This window comes from Narcine bancroftii, chromosome 2 (assembly GCF_036971445.1).
Source record: "Narcine bancroftii isolate sNarBan1 chromosome 2, sNarBan1.hap1, whole genome shotgun sequence".
NCBI lineage: Eukaryota > Metazoa > Chordata > Chondrichthyes > Torpediniformes > Narcinidae > Narcine > Narcine bancroftii.
Window position 1 is genome coordinate 67,367,370 of NC_091470.1, and position 19,669 is coordinate 67,387,038.

Here is a 19,669-nt window from a genome sequence, read left to right on the forward strand (position 1 = left end):
TAGTGGAAATACCGCACCGCAAGGTACATGCCCAGTAAGTCGCAGTCGAAGGCGCTCTACTTGCATTCCAGCAGGCAGAGCAGGCGGCTGAAGAATGTCAACGGCTTCCAATTTCTATCACCTGCTACTACAGGATGGCACCAACGGCTGTGGCAGAGGCATCGACAGAGAGTGCCATATGCAGGTTGGTGTGCAGGTGGGCGAGCAGAGTGGCCTTCACGAGGGCGTCCTTGGTGGCCTCAAATCCGGTGCAGGCTTCTGGGTTCCAAGCAAGCGTTTTGTGCTTGGCTGCGATGATGGCAAATAGCGGCTGCATGATGCGCACAGCTCCCGGAATGAAGCGGTTGTAAAAGTTGACCATACCCCCGAACTCCTGCAGCCCCTTGAGGCTGTCCGAGCGTGAGAACTCCCTGATAGTGGTGACCTTCGCAGCGGCAAGCATGGCTCCTTCAGCCGTAATGGTATGGCCCAGGAACTGCATGGACTCTTTCCTGAACTGGCACTTGGCCAGGTTGATGGTAAAGCCGAAATCAGCCAGCCAGGTGAAAAGGACACGAAGGTGGGCCTTGTGTTGCGCCTGGTCCTTGCTGGCAACGAGGATGTCATCCGAATAAATAAAGACGAAATCCAAGTCCCTGCCCACAGAGTCCATGAGATGCTGGAAGATCTGAGCGGCATTCTTGAGCCCGAACGGCATGCGCAGGAATTCGAACAAGCCAAAGGGGGTGATGATGGCTGTCTTGGGTATGTCCTCAGGGTGCACCAGGATCTGGTGATATCCGCGCACCAGGTCAACCTTGGAGAAAAACTTTGCATCATGCAGGTTGGCCGTCAAGTCTTGGATGTGAGGAATGGGGTAACGGTCAGGAACTGTTGCCTCGTTGAGCCGTCGATAGTCTCCACAGGGACGGCAGCCACCGGAGGCTTTCAGGAACAGGTGGAGCAGTGAAACCCACCGGCTGTTGGACCGCCGAATGATCCCCAGTTCCAACTGGTGCAAAAACTCCTCCTTCGCCACCTGGTGTGAACCGGTGGGCCCTGGGTGGGGATGTGGTGGAGCATCCCGTGGCGCGGCGAGGCAGTGAAGAACTGTGGCTTGAGGAGTGTCGGGAACTCGTCCAGGATTCGATGGAACTAATCTCTGGTCGTGTTGATCGTGGCCATCTGCGGTTGCTCCAAGCGGGAGGTGTCGAGGCGAACGGCCTGGAAGGTCCAGCAGAAGCCCATGTGCGAGGAGGAACTCTACATCCAGGTTGGCAGTTGGGAGGGACGAGACGGTGAACCTCCACGTGAAATTTCGTTGGCCAATCTGGAAGTGGACTGCCTTGTCTCCATACGTCCAGATTTCTGTTGCATTGGCCGCACGGAGGGGAGGTCCACGAGGTCGGTTCCTGGACTTAATGGCCGTGGCCAGGATGACACTGATCTGGGCTCCAGTGTTAACGAGGAACCTCCAGCCGCTGACTGAGTCCCGCAGGTAAAGGAGGCGGTATCCTTGGCCAGCCGCCGCAGCCATTAACAGCGGCCGTCCTGGTTGTTTGCCTGGAACGAGCAGGGCTGATGACACTTCCAAGCCCTGGCTCCCTCGAGCTGGTGGTAGAAGCAGAGGCTTGCAGCGGATGCTGTGGCCTTGGCTATGCTCTTGGGGGCCCCTGCAGGGTCCAGATGCTCTACTGCAGCATTAGGGGTGGGCTTGGCGTGGTCGTGCCTGTACTTCGTGACCTGCTGAACCACTGAGCCCTCTGGAAATCGTGTGAGCCATAGCTCTTGGGCCTTCTGGGTGACCTTCCTCATGTCTGTGAAGCTCTCCTGGACCAGCAGAGGCCGGATATCCCCGGGTATATGGTCGGGGAAAATACACTCGAAAAGTGGACAGTTGGTGTGTTCACCCATGAGCACGAGCATCTTGTCCATCAGTTCCATCGGGGATCTATGCCCCAGGGCGTCGAGGTGCACCACCCAAGTGGCACTCTGGTGTCTGGATAGTCTGAGGGATCCAGTAAGCATTCGCTTGATGGTCTCGTATTTGTCTTCGGCAGGTGGGTTCTGAACAAGGTGCAGCGCGTGTCTGGCAGTGGCCTGGTCCAGGGCAGCAACCACATGGTAGAATTTGGTAGAAACCTGGCAGAGGTGAAACTGAGCCTCTGCGTGGCTGAACCAGGTCTCCGGCTCTTGAATCCAGAATTCAGGCAGTTTCACAGCTATAGCGCTGATCCCAGGCTCGCTCATGATGGGTTCAAAGACGTTTGAACCAGTTGGGGTCACCAATTGTAGCGGCAGCTACACTGCTACTGAAAGAACACACACACACAACCAGACGGGTTGAGCTCAGTGAGCAGACTAGTTTATTGCAGGCTGCTGGACTGCACTTATACTCCTAGCCCAGACCTGGCTGAGAACCGCGCTGGAGGGCACTGACGTCACCTGGGCATCACCTGGTCCCCCAGCGCGGGTTTCTGAGCCCCATGCTGGGAGGAAGGGTAACCCCAAATGGGACCATTTTGGCCTGCTGCCTCACTGCAGGGCTTACAAGCGGGGCTGGTTCACCTGCCTCATGGTGAGCCGCCACAGAGGAAGAGTTCAGCTCACCCAGAGAGCACAGATGTTGGCCTCAGACACAGATTGAACCCTGGGTGAAAATGCATAATGTACAGGATTGGAGTCATTTCATGAGCAAGATATTTTTTTCAAAAACTTTAATGGCTGGAGGAAAACATTTTTAAGAAGCATTTTGATTAATTTGAATGGTTATGTGATGTCGAATGTGAAAACAGGTCAAACAGTGTATTTTATATAGCATAGATAAGGAAACATAACTGGGTTGAAAACTGTCAGCAAGCCACTGAACAAAAAGGCACTTGAACAAATGTAGCCTGCATATTTCCATGACCTGATGAAGGGATCAAGCTCAAAACATCAGTTATGTACCTTTTTCCTTGCCTCACAGACTCGTCCCCTGAAACCCTCTGGGATCAGCTGAAGACTACCATACTGCAATCCACTGAGGAGGTACTGGGCTTCACCTCCAGGAAAAACAAGGACTGGTTCGACGATAACAGCCAGGAAATCCAGGAGCTGCTGGCAAAGAAGCGAGCTGCCCACCAGGCTCACCTTACAAAGCCGTCCTGTCCAGAGAAGAAACAAGCATTCCGTCGCACATGCAGCCATCTTCAGCGCAAACTCCGGGAGGTCCAAAATGAGTGGTGGACTAGCCTCGCCAAGCGAAACCAGCTCAGCGTGGACATTGGCGACTTCAGGGGTTTCTACGAGGCTCTAAAGGCTGTGTACGGCCCCTCACCCCAAGTCCAAAGCCCGCTGCGCAGCTCAGACGGCAAAGTCCTCCTCAGCGACAAGATCTCCATCCTCAACTGATGGTCAGAACACTTCCAATCTCTTTTCAGTGCCAACCGCTCAGTCCAAGATTCTGCCCTGCTTCAGCTCCCTCAACAGCCCCTAAGGCTAGAGCTGGATGAGGTCCTCACCCGGGATGAGACATATAAGGCAATTGAACAACTGAAAAGTGGCAAAGCAGTAGGTATGGATGGAATCCCCCCAGAGGTCTGGAAGGCTGGCAGCAAAACTCTGCATGTCAAACTGCATGAGTTTTTCAAGCTTTGTTGGGACCAAGGAAAACTGCCTCAGGACCTTCGTGATGCCATCATCATCATCACCCTGTACAAAAACAAAGGCGAGAAATCAGACTGCTCAAACTACAGGGGAATCACGCTGCTCTCCATTGCAGGCAAAATCTTCGCTAGGATTCTCCAAAATAGAATAATACCTAGTGTCGCTGAGAATATTCTCCCAGAATCACAGTGCGGCTTTCGCGCAAACAGAGGAACTACTGACATGGTCTTTGCCCTCAGACAGCTCCAAGAAAAGTGCAGAGTACAAAACAAAGGACTCTACATCACCTTTGTTGACCTCACCAAAGCCTTCGACACCGTGAGCAGGAAAGGGCTTTGGCAAATACTAGAGCGCATCGGATGCCCCCCAAAGTTCCTCAACATGGTTATCCAACTGCACGAAAACCAACAAGGTCGGGTCAGATACAGCAATGAGCTCTCAGAACCCTTCTCCATTAACAATGGCGTGAAGCAAGGCTGTGTTCTTGCACCAACCCTCTTTTCAATCTTCTTCAGCATGATGCTGAACCAAGCCATGAAGGACCTCAACAATGAAGACGCTGTTTACATCCGGTACCGCACGGATGGCAGTCTCTTCAATCTGAGGCGCCTGCAAGCTCACACAAAGACACAAGAGAAACTTGTACGTGAACTACTCTTTGCAGACGATGCCGCTTTAGTTGCCCATTCAGAGCCAGCTCTTTAGCCCTTGACGTCCTGTTTTGCGGAAACTGCCAAAATGTTTGGCCTCGCAGTCAGCCTGAAGAAAACGGAGGTCCTCCATCAGCCAGCTCCCCACCATGACTACCAGCCCCCCCACATCTCCATCGGGCACACAAAACTCAAAACGGTCAACCAGTTTACCTATCTCGGCTGCACCATTTCATCAGATGCAAGGATCGACAACGAGATAGACAACAGACTCGCCAAGGCAAATAGCGCCTTTGGAAGACTACACAAAAGAGTCTGGAAAAACAACCAACTGAAAAACCTCACAAAGATAAGCGTATACAGAGCCGTTGTCATACCCACACTCCTGTTCGGCTCCGAATCATGGGTCCTCTACCGGCATCACCTACGGCTCCTAGAATGCTTCCACCAGCGTTGTCTCCGCTCCATCCTCAACATTCATTGGAGCGCCTTCATTCCTAACATCGAAGTACTCGAGATGGCAGAGGCCGACAGCATCGAGTCCATGCTGCTGAAGATCCAGCTGCGCTGGGTGGGTCACGTCTCCAGAATGGAGGACCATCACCTTCCCAAGATCGTGTTATATGGCGAGCTCTCCACTGGCCACCGTGACAGAGGTGCACCAAAGAAGAGGTACAAGGATGCCTAAAGAAATCTCTTGGTGCCTGCCACATTGACCACCGCCAGTGGGCTGATATCGCCTCAAACCGTGCATCTTGGCGCCTCACAGTTCGGCAGGCAGCAACCTCCTTTGAAGAAGACCGCAGAGCCCACCTCACTGACAAAAGACAAAGGAGGAAAAACCCAACACCCAACCCCAACCAACCAATTTTCCCCTGCAACCGCTGCAACCGCTGCAACCGTGTCTGCCTGTCCCGCATCGGACTTGTCAGCCACAATCGTGCCTGCAGCTGACGTGGACATTTACCCTCTCCATAAATCTTCGTCCGCGAAGCCAAGCCAAAGAAAGAAAGTACACTGATCTGCTGAGTTTCTCCAGCATTGTGTTCTTGCTTCAACCACAGTGTCTAGAGACTTTCAGGTTTTAACTCTTGCATGTGCCTGAGATTGTTTGATCTCAGAAGCCAAGAAGATTCAGGACTGGTCAGTACTTGGAGGGGAGAATGCCAATACATTTTTTTTAAACCTTTGATGTCTGAACTTTGACAAATAAGGCTAATGTTGAAAGCATCCAGCATTTGTTTGTTTCTTTTGATATTCTTATAGTAAACAACGAAATCAATATCGTTATGGACTATGGACTGACCTTTTAGACTGTGGACTGCCACTTTAAAGGATGGATTTCTATTGAGAACTGTGTAACTCATTGCTGGTTTGCCAAGGTAAAGCTGTGCAGATAAGAATAAGAGAGAGAAGCCACTTTTAAAATGCAGCACCTGGGTATCCCTCCTGGGACCCAGGTGCGATTACAGGGCAAAGGTGCAAGCACCTCTCAAATTGCAGGGAGATCTACCTGTAAAATCGCCAACCCGGAATGATGCATCACGTACTCACCAGAGGTATTGCCAGACGTTCAGATGCTAGCTGCTCGGTGACGCATACACACAAACGCTGAAATCTCTGGAATAAGCGGATCAGGCATTTTCATTTTCAAATCACCTGTGGACATGACCTAGGTAAGTTTAACTGGGTTCCCTGACTACCTCGGAGGTAGTTCAGGGACCTGGCTGGATTCCGACAGGGGTTGACCGGGTCAGACCCTTTCTAACTGCCGCGTAACTGGGGTGCTAACCGGGAAATTGGTTAACCCCATTTTACAAGGCAGTTTGAAAAGGCTGAGCGAGAGAGAAAGAGACAAAAAGAAGAGAGAAGCCCCTATCTACAGACGACAGCATTGTGATCAGTCAAGAGTGAAACAGGTAAGGAACATGAAGGAAGAAAAGATTAAAATGAAGGGATAAACTTTGCCATGGGAAAGTCACAGCGGGAGGGAGATAGAGAGGAAATAAGTAGCAATAGCGGACAATTTTTAAACAGCGTGGGAAAATTAGTAGCACTACAGCACACAATTTATAAAGACCATGGGCGGGGGGGGGGGGGGGGGGGGGAAGCAACGGCGGACCTGACTTCCCAGAATGCCGTGCAGCAGAGAAACCCCTCCAGGAATGCTCCATGCATGCAGCCGAGCATACAGCACTTTCTCTGCTGTGTGGAATTCTGGGAGGGCAGGACCGGCATTGCTTCCCCCCCCCCCCCAGAGTATTTATAAATTGGACGCGATAGCGCTTCCAACATTCACACACTGTTTAAATTGTACATGATAGCGCTACTAAGTTTGCCACATTATCTCGAGTGCTATATATAGTGCTACCAACTTTCTTATGCTGTATAAATTGTGCATTATAGCGCTACCAATTTTCCCTCCCTGTTTAAAAATTGTCTGCTCTTGCTATTTATTGCTAGCACTTTCCCACGGTCCCTTATAAAGGTTTCTATAGGTCAGCACCACAACAACAGGGGCTGAAGGGCTCAAACTGCGCTGTACATAAAGCTTAATTATAATTAGGCATGATTAACTTTGTTCAAATATACGATCATAATACATTGATCAGGATTTAGGGCAGGTCCACCATCACTCGATGTGTCATGATGTCACTGGTAGAAGATAAAACAGTCCTAACCCCACGGATGGCTCTTTGCAAGCGTGAAAGCATTCACTGTCCCAGTTTGGTGGTCAAGTGTGAAAACCCAAACCCCCATTCTTATTCCAGGACACTGAACAGCCAATTTAGTGGGATGCAAATGTGAAAGGGGAGGGGGAGAAAAAGAGAGATAGAGAGAGAGAATGAATGAATAAATGCATCTGGCTGAGGCAGAAGTAGAAAGTTCGCTGGGGAAGCCGGACAGGTACACAGAGTCCACTTGCTCTGTGTTGAGAACTATTCTAGCTGACTGAATTAGAGTGTGACAAAAAAGTCACTTTGAATCTGCAGTTGAAGGAACGTGAAGAAGCTTTGTTAAAGCTACAGACTTCATAAGTGATGTGGTTTTTTTAAAAAAACCAAGCCCATGGCGAAGAAACCTACAAAAGATTCGTAAGTTTACTGCCAAGAAACATCAGTCACGTCTCTCTCTCTCTCTCCCCCAACATTCATTCGGAGTCCTTTTATCAGTTGAAGAACTGATTTCAGACATTGAACATAAAGAGTGAATTCTGTGGACTGTGTTTTGGGACTGGCTGACTTGACTGGACTGACCTGGGGTTTTGGGAATTTTTCCGCTTATTTTGTTCTTGACTAATGGGCACAGACTGCTGTGGTCTGGGTTTTTTTTCCCCCCCACATACACTTTTTTTAATATAAATAATCTCTGTATATTTACTATTAGAGGCATATTGTGGGGTTAATTTGGGTAAGATATATTGTTTGTAGTTATTAATAAACCAAGTTAAAATTTAACCCTTTTGTATTGTGTCCTCTTGTTGCTGGTTTGGGGCATAGCAATATTAACCTGGATATTTATGGAGAGAAGGATTTTATTTGGTTGTTATGTTTTTGTTCTTCTCTCCCCAGGAACATTGGCCTTGTCTTTAATTCTTACATTAAAAAATGCAGTTTGATTCTTTGTGGCTGTGCTACTGTGTGAAAAATTCTGTTAACTTCTTTTCATCATTTCATTGGGAATTTTAACCAGCTGAGCTCTTATCATGTTTTACAAATGTTTTTGATTAAGTGATTAAGCCAAAATGCTTGGAATTACATAAAAATAAGAATTTGACAAGCTTGAATTTCAATTAGTAATAAGATCTGACAAAACATCATATGGCCAGATGGACCCAACTTATTAGATGTTGTAATACCAAAGCAGAAAGATTAACAATGATTCTAAATTTTTTATATATTTCCAAAACTATAAATCATAATTAAAGAAAAAAAAGCTTAAGATTGGTCTCATATTTTCCATCCCAAATTTCACAAGTGTTTTTTTTTTAATGGCAATATGTTCAGTTAAATTTTGTTTTTACAGCATTGGATTTAGTTCATTGTAAGTTCATCACAAACCCACTGACCCCTAAAATTTAATAAAGGGGTTGTGTGTACACACCTAGTGGAGGGTCACTGACTTTTGATGCACCTGCTTTTTTTTTTTGAAAATGTGAAAACCAAGCAGGAAAAGAAAACTGCCAAGTTAATACCATGACGTATGCAACCACCCAAGGGGTTATATTGACCCGGATTCTGCCATTGTTATGAGAGCAAAGCTGTCAGCATTTGCTGTCATTAAGCAATGAAACTGACAGGAACTTCTGGAGCACACACTTGTGCAGTAAAATGCTAATGTCCAGAAGCTGAATGATTTCCCGCTCACACACGTTTGCAGGTTTCCGGCCTTCTTCAGTGTAATCAAAATATATCAGTGAATTGATGAAAACCTGAAAGGGCTAAGAAAATTACTCAACTTAGATCAAGTTTTATGTGCACTGCTCAAAGAAATTTAAATACTGTCAGCTCAATTTTGTGTGGGCTATCAAATTTTGAAACTTTGTTTCTGTTCCTCATTTAAGTGGTGCACAAACATATACAGTAGATATCATGGAACTTGTCGTGACATCACATAGCATGGAACATGTGCCTAGAAATTTACATTTAACCATTGTAGTGTTAATAGTCAACTATTGGCAAACTTTATATTCTACCTCTGGGGAAGTTCCTATATGGTTTATTTCCACTGACTTTCTTCCATTCCGGTTCACAGAACAACTTTTGTAACCTTTATTACTGCAGGGACTTTGTGCAGAAGTGGATAAATGAAAAGCTTCAGGCAAAAAATGTGTAATAGCTGGGCATGTGTTACAAGGCCTACTCAGGCTTACTGTCTACTTATTAAGACACAGGAGAATGGCATTCAGCCCATGACAGTTCCGAGGAGAGCAATAGCATCAGTCCCAATCCCACCTCTAAGTTATCTGTAGCACCACTGCTTGTTCTCTTTCACATTATTCTTGCCCACCTTTGATTCTGTTGCCACTTACCAATGGGTAACTTACAACAGCTAGTCACACCTCTAAGATGCAGGAAGACAAAAAAACAAGCACGCAATCGAAGCCCACATTGTCACAGAGAAAATTCCACACAAACAGCACAGGAGGTAAGGATTGAACCCAAGTCCCAGGAGTTCTGCAGCTCCAACTGTTTTTTTTAATTTCTCAGAAGATACTGCACAACACAATACAATGAATATCACAGCTTTTGGCGATGTAAACAGAAAATACTCAGCAGGTCTTGCAACTTTGGTGGAGAGAGAAGTAATATGGCATTTCAGTTCAATAGCCAGGTGTCAGATTTCCAGGATCTTCATTATTTTGTTTTTGAATTATTGTTTCAGTGCATGTTGGCACTTTAGTAAGATTAGGTTCAATTCCTTAAGCATTTAAGACCAAAATTTCTTCCACATCATATGTATTAGGTAAAACTTATTCTGCATTTTTTTCATAAATTAAAAATACAATTTAAAGACCAATCATCAATGAAGAAATGAATAACAGTGGTTAAGTACATCAAATTATGTAGTCACACTATTAAAGCTTTCCAAATTAGGTGTAATTTTTTTCTCAAAAGATCGCCCTTGGAAACGTGTACCTGTAATTAATAATCTAATTACAAAACTTCAGAATGAAATGATTGTACTTGTGAAATGGAAACTGGGTGAACAGCTGTGTCAGTTCTGCAATTTCCCATGTATCATCTGATCTGTTAAAGAATTCATCAAAATGAAAACTCTATAAAAGAACTAACACTATGAAACACATTGCACATTCCTTAACATCAAGTTACTAAGTGGCAATGCCAGGGACCTCAGTGCAGACTGTCTGCTTGTTCTCCAATGTTGAGCATCACAGAAAGAGAGAGACTATAACCAGGCAGTAGACCACCCGAAAATTACCTACCAAACAGGTGCAACAGGAAACTTGGGGTAATATGTGATGCTGCATCAACAGTGAAGTCAACTCAATGTGCTGATGACCTCCAAAACATTCTTTATTGAGAACAGAGCAAATGCATAGAAATTTCACGCACCCCACAAATGTACTGGAATTTTACATGCAAGCTAAATCAAAAAGGTTTGCACTGAAATACTACCACTTGGGGATTTCAATTTTTACAGCAGGCCAAAGCTATTTGAAAACTAATCCTTCAACCTTCTCATAAAATCGTTCATCGATGAAGCTCTCTGAACCCTCCTGTAAGGGCTGTAAACACTGAAAGCAGAAAATGGATGAAGAAAGAAAGTAATGACAGGTCATCAGCCAGCTTTAAGGTTGTTCTCTTTCACATTATTCTTGCCCACCTTTGATTCTGTTGCCACTTACTTACACCAATGGGCAACTTACAGCAGCTAGTTAACCTACCATCACACCTCTAGGATGCAGGAAGACCAAAAAAAAAGCATGCCATCGAAGCCCACGTTGTCACAGAGAAAATTCCACACCAACAGCACAGGAAGTCAGGATTGAACCCAAGTCCCTGGAGTTCTGCAGCTCCAACTGTTTTTGAATCGTTGGGTCTGATCCTGACCTCCAGTGCTGCTTAAGTGGTGTTTGCACATTCTCCCTGGGACTGGGTGGGTTTCCCTGGATACACTGATTTCCTTCCACGTCCCAAAGATGGGTCGAACATTAGTGCAGCCTAGGTTGCTGCTGCCTCTTAGCCCTAGAGACAGGGTTCAATCCTAATCTGTGGTGCTGACGATGTGGATCTGTGACTGGGTGGGGTTCCTCAAGGTGGCCTGGTTTTCTCCCACATCCAAAATGCATGTGGGATGGTGGGTTAATTTTCTAATAGGGTGTAGGTAAATGGTAGAACCTTGGGGGGGGGGGGTAGTGTAAAATGTAATGGTCAGTGCAGACTGACCATTTAACTCGCTGCATGTTAAATGTCTGCTGCAATATACCCCACGTGGAGGCGAGTGACAAAAAAAATAGACACCAAGTTACAGGGGGGAAAAATTGGGGGTTTAAAGCGATTGCTCTGCCGGAGGCTAGGAGAGTCCTGATAGATCATAAGCAAGAAACCGTGACTAGATATGCAACTGAAAACGTTTGAAATTGCGACCTGGGAAGACAGGTTAAAAAAAGGCCACCAGAGGACAAGAGTTCTCCAACGGGGCTCGGCGACAGGCAGAGAGAGAGAGTGAGGGGTTAAACAAAGCTTCTGTGATGCAGGCGGCAGGAATACCTTGGGAACACTTCTCATCTGGGCTCCCACAGGCGTCACGGAGCGCGGCGGGGGGGGGGGGGGGAACAGAGAGGAAATGCGCGGCTTCCTTTCACTATTAGGGGAGGAAACAGAGCATCTTGCATCCGATCCTATCCCATTCCCTGACCTGGGGTTGCCGACACGTCTGGCTTTCTTCCTCGCTGGACTATTTGTGGGGCTTGAAAATCAACTTGGCGTGAAAACACGATGAGAGAGTTTGTCATGAGTCCAACAACTTTGCTTGCCTTGCGCGTGTCGAACTGCCCCTCGGTGGCATTTGCCAGAGTGGCCCGAAATAAAAGTGCAAGCCATTCCAGGGCAACGCGGCCGCAGCGAGCCCGTTGCCATTGTATTCTGGTGCCAGCCGGGATAACCCGGGGAAAGTATTGTCCGTTCAGTGGACTCAGACGCCGAACAAGCCCCGGAACGAACGCTTCACACCCCATCTGATCGAGTTCAGCCCAGTCGTCCGAACTGTACTTACAGCAAGGTCTGGCGAGCGTGGGGAAAGTTCGGAGCGACGAGGCTGCCCCTTCCAGCGGGAGCCCCCCGGGCGTCGGCGGCTTCTGGCCACGGGCGGTCCGGGAACGTGGAGCTGACGAGGCTGCCAGAACGCGACTCGGCACAGCGCGTCAGGACGCCCGCTCGCCACTGATTGGACAGCCCCGCCCTGATCGGGTTCGCCGGCTGAAGCATCCCCGTCCGGAGGAGGAAAGTTGCTCCTTGTTCGTGGCTTCCAGCCGCCGGAGACGCATGAAGCCACTTGCATCGCCTCGCTTCGATGGTTGAATTGCAGTCGCAGTCTCCTTCGGCCGCATTGATACTGTAAATATTCAAGGAAGATACAGTATCTGCTTCAAAGGAAGGAATCACATATGGACCAGTGATCCCTCCTGCTTCAGTTTATTCAACAGGACGATGAATTTATTGACTTATACAGTGACATTTTTACTTGCTGCAGCTGAATTTAAAAATGACAAAACAAATAAAACAACTACAATTGAATTAAAGACTGAATTCGATATTCAGTGATCCTAGTGCAAAAAAAGACTTGGTATTGACAAGGATGTGATCATACCAAGTGAAGAGAAGTCTGAACTGATGGCCTGTGTTAAATTCGCTCCCAAATAATTGGGGGATTTTTAATTCAGCTAATTCCTTGAGAAATTCTGATCATTGAAATCAGCATATGGCCGTCAATTGCAGAAGGGAATCTTCCATCCATCCTGGCCCATTTGGTTCGCCACAGCCACAAATGCTCATTGAAAGAGCAACTTCTTGGAGGAATCGGTTAAGGTTAGGCAAGTTAATGAATCTCTGGGTTTGGCAACAGTTCACACACGTGGAAGCGCAGTGCCGCACTGTACAGCTCTCCTGGAAAGTCCAGACAATTCTGCAAGCCCAACAGGCATCAGAAGCACGATTTATTGTCATAAACGAGCCATGAAATTCGGTGTTGTCCGGCAGCGTCAGCGTGCACGTGTACCTATAACCATCTTAGGACCTTTCCGTGCAAAATAAGATCATATCAATAATTGAGCATGAAAAGTAAGGCAATATCTTTGGTTCATTGATTATTCAGAAATCTGATTGCAGTGGGGAAAAGGCTGTCCTTGTGCCACTGAGTGCTTGTCTTTAGGCTCTTGTACCTATTCCCTGATGGTAGCAGAGTGAAGAGGGCATGGTCTGGGTGGCGGGGGTCTTTGAGGATAGAGGCTGCTTTTTTTTTAAAGACATTCATGTAGATGTCCTCGATGGAGTGGTCTGGTGCCTGTAATGTTGCAGAGCAAGTTAACAACCCTCTGGAGTTTCTTCTTGTCCTGAACGTTGGCACCTCCAGACCAGGCAGTGATGCAACCAGTCAGAATGCTCTCCACAGTACACCTGTAGAAGTTTATAAGAGTCTTTGGTGACATACGGAACCTCCTCAGACACCTCAAAAAGTAGAGCCGCTGCTAAGCCTTCTTGTAATTGCATCAACGTAGAGGTTCCAGGACAGATCCTCGAAGATGTTAACTCCCAGGAATTCAAAGTTCTTGACCCTCTCCACTACTGAGGCCTCAATGAGGGCTGGATTCTCATCGAGGATGTTAATAAAGTTTTCAATGTTGGCGAAGTCACTAGAATAGAGCAGAATGGTGATAAAATGTAGATGTCCAAGGAAATGGGGAGACTGAAGGTGATGTAATCAATGAAAAACTAGTCAAAATTTGGAAATTAAAAAATGTGAAATAAACAACTTATTTTGTATGTAAATCAGCATTAATTCTGGATACCAGACATATGACTGAAATTGGAAATTCTCTATGTAGTCACACTACAACTTGGTGCCTTGTAGTTAGTTTATTAATGTTGGTACTAATTGTTTTGCTTGTGATCTTTAGTTTAATTGTACATCTTCAACCTGTGTCAGAATGAGAAAATCCATCCATCCAGTGAGATAACCATGTTAGCTGTTGACTAATTTCTTGTCACAAAAAGAAGGAAAAATAAGGCTAAAATTGTTATATCGAAGAAATTAGGTTCCATTGAATAATAAACAATGGCCATTATATACTTGGATTTGCTAACAGCACCCATCTTCTGAAGACTAATCAATAAAAACAATCAAAGAGAAACTGCTTCGATTCTGCTTGTGATAGTATTGTGCACAGGCTTGAGTTTCCATAGAGGGTGGTGTACAGCAAGGACTCACAGACAGGTTACAGAGACAATAGGTTTGCTGTGCGAGGAGTGATTTAGAAGAGTAGGCCAGTACTCTACGGTTTGGAAGAATGAGAGGAAATCTTACAGGATAAGATGTAGGGAGGATTTTTCTGCTGACTGAGAAGACTAAAATAAGAGTTTACTGTCTCTGAAAATAGGGTAGGCTGTTTAGGGCAGAGACAAGGGGAAATGTTATAGGATAATGAAGCCTTGGAAGGCTGGGGAGGTTCCCTCATTGAGTTCATTCAAGAATAAGAATCAATAAATCATGAGATAGTAAGAGAATCGGGGGTTATGGGAATAGTTCTTGAAAATGATGCTGAGGTAGAAGATCAATCCTGGAGCAGGTGTAAGTGCCAAATAGGCTATTCCTGCTTCTATTTCTTCAGTTATGTTCTAATGTTCCTGACCATCAGTGTGAGGACAAAAAAAAATTAAGTCAAGGTATAATAATGCAACTTATTTCCTCTCAGTGGATCATTGATGAGTAAGATCTATAAAGAATAATATTAGTTTGATAAAGATTTATTCAATATTATTTTATGTAATTGGGCCATTACATTGGTTGAATAATAGTAACCTCAAAGAACAAGAATATAAAATGGAGTAATTTACATCAGAGTTCATATCAGCAGGGATTATTTTTCCATGTGGCATTTGGGATAGACAAAGTAATTTAAAATCAGCTGCTTGCTTACAGCAGAGTCTCCTGGGAACCTACAGCCATTGTACTGATAAAGGAAGTCTGCTTCTCAAATTCTGCCCTTCCCCCATGCTGTAATTTAAAACAAAGAGAAGACAGCAAAAGTTAAATTAATTACACCAGAGCTTCTTGAAATATGCAAAGACACGTCAAACCTACATATAAAGTAGTTCCTTGGCCTATCATTTTACTTCCAATTTTCATTTTAAAAATCCAAAGGAGAAGGAGCAAATAATAATTAACTTTTGTCCTGTTGGCTTACTTCAAAAAGCTAGTCAAAGAAGACCTAAATTCCCTCGTTGGTGCAGTTAAATTCATTTGATGCCCTTGAAGAAAATATATTTTTTCTTGTTGCAAAACAAGTTCCCCCTTTTACTCTGCAGTTTCCATTAAGCTCTTATCAAACTCTATGATCTATTAAAATCATGTTACAACATAAAGACGATTTCAGAGCATATTCAGATGCAATTCTCTTAAACAGTCCTTCCCCTTCCAATGCAAACTTTCTTCTGTTGCTATTAAAAACTCAAAGCACTAGTTTTCAAGAATTTTCAGCGTTTATTTAAAAAAATCAAACTTGTTTATTTCTCAACAGTACAAAACATTTTTTCATTACAAGACAGTTTACTAAATTTAATAGATTTTCTGGGCACAAAAAAAGACTGCTTTCTTCACTTGTCCAAGTCATAACTCTGGAATTCCCTTCCTGTACTCTTCTGCCACTCAATCTTCCCCTCCTCCATGAAAATGCTCCTTAGAACCATAGAAAATAACAACACAAAATTAGGCCTCTTTGGCCCTTCTAGTCTGTGCAGAACCATTTTTTTTTGCCTAGTCCCACTGACCTGCACCAAGTCCATAGCCATTCATACCTTTCCCATCCATATAGATGTCCAAATTCCTCTTAACGGTCAACCAGTTTACCTATCTCAGCTGCACCATTTCATCGGATGCAAGGATCGACAACGAGATAGACAACAGATTCGCCAAGGCAAATAGCGCCTTTGGAAGACTACACAAAAGAGTCTGGAAAAACAACCAACTGAAAAACCTCACAAAGATTACCGTATACAGAGCCGTTGTCATACCCACACTCCTGTTTGGCTCCGAATCATGGGTCCTCTACCGGCATCACCTATGGCTCCTAGAACGCTTCCACCAGCATTGTCTCCGCTCCATCCTCAACATTCATTGGAGTGACTTCATCCCTAACATCGAAGTACTCGAGATGGCAGAGGCCGACAGCACCGAATCCACGCTGCTGAAGATCCAACTGTGCTGGGTAGGTCACATCTCCAGAATGGAGGACCATCGCTTTCCCAAGATCGTGTTATATGGCGAGCTCTCCACTGGCCACCGTGACAGAGGTGCACCAAAGAAGAGGTACAAGGACTGCCTAAAGAAATCTCTTGGTGCCTGCCACTTTGACCACTGCCAGTGGGCTGATATCGCCTCAAACCGTGCATCTTGGTGCCTCACAGTTCGGCGGGCAGCAACCTCCTTTGAAGAAGACCGCAGAGCCCACCTCACCGACAAAAGACAAAGGAGGAAAACCCAACACCCAACCCCAACCAACCAATTTTCCCTTGCAACCGCTGCAACCGTGTCTGCCTGTCCCGCATTGGACTTGTCAGCCACAAACAAGCCTGCAGCTGACGTGGACATTACCCCTCCATAAATCTTCATCTGCGAAGAGATGTCCAAATTCCTCTTAAATGTTAAAATTGAGCCCACATTCACCACTTCAGCTAGCAACTCATTCCACACTCCCACCACTTTCTGTGTGAAGTTCCCCATTATATACCCCCTAAACTTTTCCCCTTTCACTCTTAACCCATGTCCTCAGTGGAAAAAACCTATCTACATTTACCTCTATCAAATCTCCCCTCATTCTTCGACTCTCCAGGGAATAAAGTCCTAATCTGTTTAACCTTTCCCTGTAACTCAGTTCGTGAAGTCCAGGCAACATCCTAGTAAATCTTCTCTGCACTCTTTCTATCTTATTGATATCTTTCCTGTAGTTAGATGACCAAAACTGCACACAATACACCAAATTTGGCCTCACCAAAGTCTTATACAACTTTACCATAACATCCCAACTCCTGTACTCAATACTTTGATTTATGAAGGCTAATATGCCAAAAGCTCTCTTAACAACCCTATCCATCTGTGTCGCCACTTTCAGGGAATTACGTATCTGTATTTCCAGATCACTCTGTTCTATCGCACTCCTCAGTGCCCTATCATTTACCGTGTATGTCTTTTCATGGTTTGTACTTCCAAAATGCAATGCTTCACACTTGTCTACATTAAATTCCATCTGCCATTTTTTAGCCCATTTTTCCGGCTGGTCTAGATCCCTCTGCAAGCTTTGAAAACCTTGTTCACTGTCCGCCACATCTCCAATCTTAGTGAGATCTCCAAATTTGCTGATCCAATTTACCACATTATCATCCAGATCATTGATATAGATGACAAACAACATTGGTCCCAGCACTGATCCCTGAGGCATAGCACTAGTTACAGGCCTCCAGTTACCACTACTTTCTGGCTTCTCCTATCCAGCCATTGTCAAATCTAGTTCACTACTTCACCATGAACACCTAGCGTCTGAACCTTCCTGACTAACTTCTCATGTGGGAACTTGTCAAAGGCCTTACTAAAGTCCATGTAGACAACATCCACAGCCTTTCCTTTGTCAACTTTCCTGGTAACCTCCTCAAAAAACTCTGTAAGATTGGTTAAACCTGACCTACCATGCCAAAACCATGTTGACTATCCCCAATCAGTCCATGGCTATCCAAATAATTGTATATCCGATCTCTTAGAATATCTTCCAATAATTTAGCTACTACTGATGTCAGGTTCATCAGCTCTTTGAAACCCATTCCCCTGGCAATTACTGAACATCTGTTCTAATTCTGCTTTTTTGTGTTTGCATACATTCATCTTTGAATTTACCTGGAAACACTCATCTTGTCTTAAAAGATCATAAGACGATATATTTTCTGTTTTGACTTACTGAATGATTATTGAGACCATGATAGGTAGATTCAACATGACTTAAGCATAACTGGAATCATAATATTGAGAAAGCAGTCCCCAAAGGAGAAATAATTATAGATTACAGCAATGATTCCAGATGACATTAATATGTTAATACTTTTTAATTACAAATTCATTAGGGCCAAGCAAACCAAAAGCCTGTCTAAATAAGTATTGTAGTTATCAATCTTTTGAATCTGGCATTCTGTCAGCTTGGCATTATGCTTGGCTAGAGTTTTGCTCTGGGACACCAGCCTGTTATCTTTAAGAGACAGCTGATTAAGTGAAACAGATTTTGAATTTGCTTCATATAATCTTCACAGTACAGCTCTGGAGGAGGGCTGCTGTCCATTTGAAGGCAGATGGTTCAGGTACCTGAGAGAGATGACAGACTCCTTCCAGATCATCCATTCTTACAAGAAAATTGAGATAGAGGACATTGTCTGGAAACCAGACAAAGATTTAACAATCCTCACTTTCTAGCCTACAGTAAAACTGGTAGTTCCAGCTTGAAGTGCAAGATGGCTCAACATAATTTTTTCATCACAAAATATATACAAATGTTATTATCAAATTAACCTTACTCTGTAGCAGGTTGTGTGCGAGTGCAGCGAAAAGATTGAGACAACAGGCTGAGAGCTTGAGTAACACAATTGCTTTACTTTGAGTTCCACGCTGCAGCCTTTAAGCCTGTATCCAGTCCCGCTCCCTGTATTCCGGCACTTGTGTCACGATGACTGGTTTGCCACTACAAACATGTGCATTGCCACACAACGCCCCCCCCCCCCCCCCCACCACCCACCCAGAACCGGCAAAGATAGTCTTGCAATGCATCGAGGGTGAGGTCTGCTGTCTCGGTGGCTGACCCCTACGTACCAGTAGGGGGACCTGTGCTGGTTGGGACAAGTCCAGGTGGGCTGGTTTCAAATGATCCAGTCTTCCTTGCCCCAATGTCAATTGTAAAAGTGGACATGTTTCTTTACAGCACCTTGTAGGGTCCTTCATAGGGGCATTGAATGGGAATCCTGTGCAAACCCCTTCACATGAATACATACTCACAGGAGGACCTCTAGGGAGTTGTTGCAGGGCGGCAGACTGTGTCACAATGGTGGTGGTGATGCAAGGGAGCCCAGTTTGTCTCGCAACCTCTCGAGGACGACTGTGGTGTCGGTAGTTTGATTGGGTGCTGGAGGAAGGAACTGGCCAGGGACTGCAAGGACTTTGCTGTAGACTAAGTCAGCAGAGGAGGGTCCGAAGTTGTCCTTAGGTGCTGTGCATATCCCCAGGAGAACCCAGGGCAGTTCATCTACCATGCCATAAGCGTTGATTATAAGCGTTGGTGGAAGCGCTTGTCCAGCCCGTTAACCTCAGGGTGGTAAGCCATGGTACAATGCAGCTGGGTGCCCAGGAGCTTAGGGAGCTCAGATTACAGGGTAGAGGTGAACTGAACTCCTCGGTCGTGCTGGTGGCTACCAGGATGTCGTCAAGGTAGATAAAAAGGAAAGGCAAGTCTTTGGTGACCGCATCCATGAGGTGCTGGAACGTCTGTGCCACATTTTTCAAGCCAAATGGCATGTGAAGGAACTCGAACAGGCCGAATGGAGTGATGATAGCAGTCTTCTGGACATCATTCGGGTGCATGGGGATCTGATGTTATCCCCAGATCGTGTCAACTTTAGAGA

The 19,669-nt window shown here is 45.5% G+C and overlaps 1 protein-coding gene across 3 annotated transcripts in view; it reads right to left on the reverse strand.

Moving 5' to 3' along the window:
• The window catches only part of LOC138753671 (E3 ubiquitin-protein ligase pellino homolog 2), a 109,233-nt gene extending 97,083 nt beyond the window's left edge, over positions 1-12,150 (reverse strand). For 2 of the 3 annotated variants that reach the window (XM_069916931.1, XM_069916932.1), the window contains exon 1: positions 12,018-12,149. The gene's annotated coding sequence lies outside the window, so the exon portion shown is untranslated. Of the gene's footprint in view, positions 1-12,017 lie in introns of all 3 variants that reach the window. The other variant, XM_069916934.1, reaches the window with a different exon arrangement.
• Between the last annotated feature and the right edge of the window lie 7,519 nt (positions 12,151-19,669).